Source organism: Anastrepha obliqua, chromosome 3, assembly GCF_027943255.1.
Source record: "Anastrepha obliqua isolate idAnaObli1 chromosome 3, idAnaObli1_1.0, whole genome shotgun sequence".
NCBI classification, from domain to species: Eukaryota; Metazoa; Arthropoda; class Insecta; order Diptera; family Tephritidae; genus Anastrepha; species Anastrepha obliqua.
Window position 1 is genome coordinate 94,663,085 of NC_072894.1, and position 9,212 is coordinate 94,672,296.

A 9,212-nucleotide genomic window follows, 5' to 3' on the forward strand; every position below is an offset into this window, starting at 1 on the left:
AAAACAATGAGTTCGAATGGAGTGTACGTGCCATCGCCTGTACTGCTACAAATTAACCGAACCCACACTATTGAAAACAGTACGCCCCAGCACGTCCACGTTGATTTACCAATGCGGAATCAACTATAGAAATTTAGTTTTGTATTAGATAAAATGATGTTTTCTTTCACCAAAAATCACAAGACAACACCTGAAGATATTTTGTGGTGTTCGCTAGCCTTTCAGGCAAATTATAATAATTAATCTTGTTATTTGCATTATTGAGTTGTGTAATCAGCATTTTTGATTGCTGAAGTTAACAATGCCAATCCCAGCATGAGGCATTTTTTTTACATAAATTCGCTATACCGCCAACCGCAATAGAGGTATTAGAAGCAAAGAAGGCGAAGCTTCTTTATTTTATATACAAAGAGATGCACATATATATATAGTTAAATTAATATATACAACGAATGTACTTATCCATTGCATATACATACACAAGTATACATATTTAATGCTTCAGGTCGATTTCAAATGATCTGGTTCGCTGCAATGCTTACTGTACTTGAAACTTGGTCACGAGACTACAGTGTACCACCTTCAGACTGCGCTATTATATGTATGTATAATCATTGTGACATTCAATGAGCTCCGCGTACATATAATTGTAAGAGTATGTACTAACTGGTCCATTGAAAGTGAACGTCATGGCAGTTTGTCGCTTAAGTCTTTCATAAATTTTATGAATATTGCGATAATTGCGTTTGAAGCTGTGTTCGATTACAAGAACAAAAGTATTTGTATGAAGCTGTTTCGGTAAAACTACTCAGCATTTCTAATGTTTGCAAATCATTTGATTTTCACATTTCACAGTAATTCAAATATTTTACTAAAATGACTCTCAAACTGAAAAGTTAATTTGGAAAAACATGGCAATGTTCAACTATTAGCTTAAGGGGTTACATGGGTTTCGTTGGTTCAAAAAATCGGTTTATTTTTTTTTGTGCTTATTAATTTCTACAACTTCTCAGGAATATTTTCCAAAATTTTCAAGTCGATCCGAATAATAAATTCGGAGATACAGCCTTTGGAATGTGTGCGTTACAAGCCACTTTTATTGTTACTCAGAACTTTAAACGCGTTTTTCTGGGAACCGTGTTTTCAAAGTCGGTTGTCAAATGTTCTCGAAAACTACTCAACCGATGTTGATGAAATTTTACACAGGTGTTTGAAATACAATTTACTCGTGCTTGAACGAAGAATTTTGTTTTTTTTTCAATTACAACTATTTAAAAAAAAAAAAAAATGTCAAGCAAATTTGACCGAGATTTTAATTTTTTTGCAAAAATGTCTGCCAAAATTCCAATTTTTACTTTTTTTTCTTTCCTTGGTTCAAGCACGAGTTTATGGTCTTAACTAAAGCACTTATTTTTGTTTTTTCATTTTTGATGAGCCTGTCAGGAGTTATGCTGACAACACGGACGCACCTTTTTTCGAGGGGTCACCGAAAATGACGTCACAATGGAGGAGTTTTAATTTTTTTTTTGGAAAATTTCAGAAATTATTCTTTAAATATGTATCTATAAGACAGAAAAAAGTTTGAATTAAATAAATATTTTTTTACATAGAAAAAAAATATTGAAAATAGGCCTGTTTTACTCGACGAAACCCATGTAACCCCTTAATTACAAAAGAAATGGATGAAATAGACTAAATTAGTTTCGGTTACCAAAGGCAGCATCACAGGTTCATTATACTTTTTATGATATAGCAATTTTGCTTGCTACTGCGCCTTCCTTAATCAAATTAGTGTCTACCATCTGACTTTATATCTTTTGTGCCCCCTTGAACGATTTAGAGTACCGAATATATATGTATTAATCCTACTTCCGAGAGGAACTTTAGTATGAAATCATTGGTATTCATTGTGGCGTACGTTATTAGAAGGTTTTTCTTTTGCGTTTGTGCATCAAAGCTCAAGCAAGAATGATAGAAAATAAGATTGTGTCATCTCGACGCCGTGATGTCAGAACAGAAACAAAACAAAGAATAAGCGAAAGCAAGGAAAACATCATTTATAGGCTTTTGCAATTTAGCACATCGCACATCATTTTTATTATATTGAAAATCGAAATATTCGCCGATCGACTACCGCACAAGCAACTTTTTATACAAAGATTTGTTTATTTTCCATACTCACGTCACTACTGCTGTCAAGTTTACTAAGAACGCTATTTTGTTCTTGGGATGGCACCACTTTTATACTCTCTATGCTCAAGTAAGTGTGTATGTTCTACATCGTGATGCTCAAGTGTGAGCCTTGCAGTTTCTTTCACTATTTTTCAGACTCTCACGGATCAATTTCCAGTGTATTGAAAACTTTAGCTTAGAATATCTTGTCAGAGCTAATATGATAATACTTAAGTTCTTCCTGGATAAACTCATGCAATCCTTATAGGGTTCTCGGTTAAGAGAACTCAGAAATGATTTTGAGTGCTTTTAACCAAATAGATTGTCTCAGTTTATTTCTTAAGGAGTGTGAGGATAGTGTTCTCTTGCGTAAGTCACACATGGGTCTTGGACCTATGCTTAGCAATCACATTTCCATATAAATTTGTACATTCCCATACTTAAATAATCCAAAGTTGGCACTTAATGGTGCTTTGAAATAGATTAACAGACAATATACATAATTTTTCCTTTTTCCCCGTTAATCTTGCAGCTTCTTTCGGTAACATCCTCTATTATGCAATGCCTCATCGGAATTGGGTGACAATAGATATATACTAGGGTGGTCCAAAAATGCATGGGAAAAAATTTATATTAAAATTTTTATGCTGCCGCCCCCCATAATGGTAAAGAATGAAAAATAAAAAGACCCGTATTTTTTTTTTTTAATCAGACCATATTTAATGGTACCCGCCGGGGCTTTGAAATATCCCATGTATTTTGCATGGGAAAAAAATACTTTTTCGTAGATTTCATGTAAAAACCTGGAAAATGAATATATTTTAACCGGATAACTCAGTTTCTCTTCATAATTGGTCAGGGAATAACAACCAATTATGAAATAATTAATTTTTTTGTATTAACTATTTTTTATAGAACCCCAAAAAGCCCCCATAAAACGAAAATCTAAGAAAAAATCGAAAAACAATATTTTATATTACTTTTATGAAAATAGTTAATACAAAAAAAATTAATTATTTCATAATTGGTTGTTATTCCCTGACCAATTATGAAGAGAAACTGAGTTATCCGGTTAAAATATATTCATTTTCCAGGTTTTTACATGAAATCTACGAAAAAGTATTTTTTTCCCATGCAAAATACATGGGATATTTCAAAGCCCCGGCGGCACCATTAAATATGGTCTGATTAAAAAAAAAAAAAATACGGGTCTTTTTATTTTTCATTCTTTACTATTTTGGGGGGCGGCAGCATACAAATTTTTTTGGACCACCCTAATATATACATACCATATACCTTCCTTTTTCAGAGAATACATATCTCTTAAAAGTCGTATGGGAAAGTAAGTAAAAGATGTTCCACAAAATATTATGATTCTTGAATTTTTTTCATCATTTGGACGATTATTCCCATAAAAAATACGAATTTTGCGATAAACTGTTCTTAAAGATTAACAATTTTTATAATAAGTTTCAATAATTTTAACGCATTATCAAAGATCGCATAAAAAAGGTACCGCCTAGGAGTTATTCGCTACTAACATCTAGGTGTCTCTTTTAAAATAACCTTTATTGCTCTACTTGTTGCGCTTGGTGCCTAGCAAATGAGCAGCACGTGAAGCGTAAAAGCAAATGCGTACTGAAGAGCAATCCAAAGAGATGAGCAATCCTGGTGAGCCTTGGAGGTGAAGCTTTTTTTATATGTGTTTATATTGACATATTTAATTTTTAGATTAATAAGACTGAAATATTTTTTTTCAGTGGCTATAAGTCTCCTTCCTCTAAGTCGAATGGGTTACATCGTTACTTATAAGTTTTGGCATTCTTAAAAATCGTGAATCATATTTAATGCCGAAGTGTCTCTAAATTTTTTCAAAAAATATAGTAGTACTTTCTCACTCTTTTATTTTATTAAAATCCCAACTTAAATGCTCCAAACATATATATACTACTGTGGGCAAAAAGTAAGGTAAATTTGGTTGTAAAATGAAAAATCTTTATTTATTCTTGTAAATCAATTTCATCCCCTTCAAAATAATCCTCTTTCGATGAAATACACTTATAGTATGCCAACGATTTTTCCAATCCCCGAAACATGCCAAATAGTCCATTTCCGGTACAGCCATCGGAACCTTCTTCGATTCAGCTTTTATCTTCTCAATCGACTCGAAACGCGCTCCCCGGCGTGGCCTCTTGAGTTTTGGGAATAGCCAGAAGTCACACGGAGCCAAATCAGGCGAATACGGTGGTTGTGGAACGATCTGCGTGGAATTTTTGGCGAAATGGTCACGAAGAACGAGTGCAGTGTGAGACGGTGCATTATCGTGATGCAAAAACCAAGAGTTATCGGCCCATAATTCTGATCTTTTTAGACGAATTGCTTCACGTAAACGACGCATAACGCTCAAATAATATTCCTTATTAACAGTTTGGCCAGGTGGAAGGAATTCATAGTGCACCACACCACGAAAATCGAAAAAAACTGTCATCATGACCTTTATTTTTGAACGACTTTGACGTGCTCTTTTCGGTCTGACCTCGCCTTTAGCACGGTATTCGCTTGATTCGTCGGTTGTTTCAGGGTCTCATCTCCCGTAATGATGCATTTGAGCTTGTCCCGATAGTCCGACGACTTTTTTCCAAGAAATTGAGAGTTTTCGGTACCTAAAGAGATTTGACTTTTCGTAGGCCCAAATGGTATTTCAAAATGGTTTTCACAGATCCTTCTGATATTCCGATCATATCAGTAAGGTCTTTAACAGTCAACCGACGATTTTTGAGCTCTAACTCCTTCGCTTTATCGACGTGTTGGTCATCTGTTGACGTCGATGGTCGTCCGGAGCGCTTCAAGTCATCAACACGTTCCCGACCCTCTTTGAAGTCTTTGTACCACTTATAAACATTTTTCTGTGACATGGTCGAATCACCAAATGCCTTCTGCAACATGCTAAACGTTTCCGCAGCCGAAATTTCACTCCGCTAACAAAATTTGATGGCACTTCTGTGCTAAATCAAATCAGACATTGTAAAAATCGAAAAATGCACTCTTTGGTAAACACAAGCATAAATATATTACTAATAATGACATTCACATGAAAGTTGGCCCAGATGTTATTAACAGTGCTGCCAACTCATGAAAAAAATAACTAGAGCGAAATTTTAATCCAGCAAAGTTTGACAAATAAATTCACCTTTCTTTTTGCCCACAGGTATATAGGTATATTTATTTATTTTAATTAATAATAATCTAGATATGCAATATTTCTTAAAGATTAAGAAAAATAGATGAATGCTAAACAATTATGTGTTATTTTAACAATTATTATTATATATATATATATATAATTGACGCGTACACCCGAGATTCGAACCGACGTTCTCTCTGTGAATTCCGAATGGTAGTAACGCACCAACCCATTCGGCTACGGCGGCCGATTAAAATAATTTTAATTTATGTAAAAATATAACATTTCTTACAGTTTACAGAGAAAGAATATTAGAGAATAATTACTTAGAATCTGGTTAACCAATTCATTTAGTATCATTTTCAATTAGTATTTTGTGAAAGAGAAAAAACTTTTTCTTAATTTTGATCTTTCACCGAGATCCGAACTTACGTTCTGTCTCTAAATTCCGAATGGTAGTCACGTACCAACTCATTCGGCCGCCGATTTAGAATAAGAGGCATAAAAACGCTTGCTCTATACGCTTGAAGATCTATAGAATTTGCTGTATTTGCAATCACTCAGAATATCTTTATATCATCAGCATACAACATAAAATAGCAGATTTGGTGACAGCTTCACCTCACATTAACTTTAGAGCTGGCTCTAAGCAAAAATATGACTCTAACTCGACTATGAGTAATATAAATTACACTTTTAGTTAAATTATGTATTTATATATACATTATAAATTACATATGTACCGTGAAATCGAGGTTATAATGAGCACCGGCTTAACTGAACTCCTCGATCGAGTGAACACCAAATAACTTTCATGGAGTACTCTGTAAAGCGAACAAATAATTTCTTCTGTACGGAGTAGAGTGAAAAAACATAAAGAATTTAATAAAAAACATCCTTTAACGGTCTCAGAAGCAATTACAACCTTTGATAAGGCCAACAAGTGAACCGAAGGAAACACGATTAGAACTTGATAATTGTTTCCTTTTGATACATACTTTTGAGATGAATCTGTAAAGAAACATCTTAAAGGAAAAAAGAAACAGACAAATATGAAAGACTTTTTTGGAAAAACATTATGTATTAAAAATTATATATTATATTACTAATTATGTTAAATTATAAAAATATTGAATTGAACATTATTTGATATTGATTTTAATTAAAATGCATTTATTTAATGAATGAAGTAACTTAAAGGTTGTTTAAAATCCTGATTTGAATTCTATGAACAATCTTGGATGAGTAAATCCGCCAAGCACGAATTAGTTCACCCTACTCGGATTGTACTGTATATAATTGACACGTACGTTAGGTGTTTGGCTAAGTGACTCCTACAATTTTTGGTGGCACTTGATACTATTCCACATATGCAATACCCTGTAGGTCACAGTTTTACGATTTGGTTTTAAATGGCAAGCTTTTTCATGCTTCACTATGGAGTAAAAGGAATACATATATACCTATATACATATATATGTACCTATATATATTTTTTTAATGTCACAAATGCGATCGGAGGTGTACTTTTCTATCATTTAATATTTCATGTTAATAGTTCTCTTCTAATTAAATTAGGCTCTAACTTAATTAGTGCCGGCTTACACTTCATTATGATTATGCGGCCATGATATTTTAGGTGGAAATTCAGGAGGGAATTTTTGGTCACACAGTCCGAAAATTCAGCCTGCACAACGAAACATCCGGTAACGGACAGAGGCTGATCGACTGCGCCGGGGCCCGAAACATGGTAGTCTGCAGCACCAGATTGCAGCATAAAAAGATACACCAAGCTACCTGGCTATCTCCTGATCGAAAAACGAGGAACCAGATGGATCATGTTGTGATAGATGGAAGACACGCTTCTAGTGAATTAGATGTACGTGCGATCCGAGGACCCAACATCGACGCAACAGGGTGACTCGCTGTCGTGTGACTTCTTTAGTCTGATGTTGGAGAGCATCGTACGAGCCGCAGAACTCAATCGTTCAGGCGCAATATTTTATATGAGCGTACAATTGTTGGCGTATGCCGATGATATTGACATTCACAGTTACGTTACTATTCGCAGCATCTTTGAAGCAGTCCATAAACCGTACCAAACTGTGACCTTTTCTGGATACATTGGTAGCTCTTGCAATTCTTCTGGCTGATCTTCACTCCAAAATCGACAATTCTGCTTATTTACGTACCCATTGATCCAAAAATGAGCTTCGTCGCTGAAAACATTTTTTCGTTAAAAAAGTGGATCTTTGGCCAACTTTCCAAGAGTCCATTCACCAAAAATTCTGCGTTGCGGTAGGTCGTTCATATAAAGAAGACGGCAACCATGAGTGCATTTAGGTTAAATGAAGCGGGTCGCTGGAAAGGAAAAACTTATGGTCACGCTAGTCTATTATCGCGACAAACTCAGTTAACCTCGGTGAGGACTGACTACATCGTCCCGATGGTAACGTTCCATAGGAACTTTGCCACACTCTTTCCATCTAAAAAAGAATGGAATAAGGAATTCTCTCTAAACAACTTCGATACCACAGTCTATAGAGATGGCAGTAAAATGGATTGTGGTGTCGGAGCTGGTATATATTCTCATAGACTTGGAATTGAAAAATCTGTGCGTCTCCCTAATACCAGCAGCGTCTTCCAAGCGGAAGTACTAGCAATTGGGGAAGCCTGTAGGTTACTAATCGCAGATTTCTCTTTTAAGGGCAATATCGCTATTCTTTCGGATAGCCAAGCCGCAATCCAGGCGCTGGACGCGACTATAACAACCTCTAAAGTGGTGGAGCAAAGTAGGAATAGCCTCACCAACTTGAGTGAAAACCATAGAGTAACCTTAGTTTGGGTCCCGGGACACCGAAACATAGAAGGTATAGCGCTCTTGCAGTACCAGTATTCACTCCACTAGTTGAAATCAAGAATGCAATTTCCCTAAAATACCTTCGAATTGCAGATTGTAGATGGAGAGACCAGACGAAATGCAAAATCAGCAGAACGTTATGGCCCACCTACAACCTCAAGCAATCGTCGACATTAATAAACATGAAACGACGGGACACCTGTAGACTTACGGCAGTCATAACTGGCTTCAGGTCTATCGGAGAACAAGCCGCCAAAATGGGCATCCCTCACAACACATACTGTCACAGTTGTAAACAACCGGAGAAAAAAGAAACAATCTTCCATTTCCTCTGTGAATGCCCTGCCCTATGGAGGGGCAGAATGTTAACCCTGGGCAAACCGCTGTTCGAGAGTCTCGAGCAACTGTCTGGCTTAGACGTCAACAACCTAATAAGGTTCCTAAACCGCACAGACTGGATATAGTCCTGCTGCAAATAACTGTTAAACAATTTGGTAACGAGGATGTGGCAACAAAATGGTGCGGAAGCGCTAGTTGGATTCTGGCTGAATCACCACTCTAACCAACCAACCAACCAGGTCGTTCGACTTCAATTATTGCACCAGCTGTATTTTGAAAGGCTTCACATCTAAATCCTTTCGCAAAATTTTCCACGTTGTTGAGTAACAGAGGCCCAATCGCTGCGAACGGCGACGAATCGACAATTGATTGTCATCATTAACACTGGCCGATACAGCTGCGATATTTTCTTCAGTTCGCACTCTACCTAAGCGTGTTGGTGGTTTGATGTCCAATAATGTAAATTTGGTTCTAAATTTAGTCACAATAGTTGCATGCTGCAAGTTATACCAGGTGCATAGAAGTGGAAACAAGAGACGACAAACAATGTTGATAGCTGCATTGCCTTTATCTTTTGTCTGTGATTTTATTCAAGATGTTGTGGATTGTACCTACCGTCTGGAGCGAATCTGTCGTAATACCCCATCTAGAGCATGC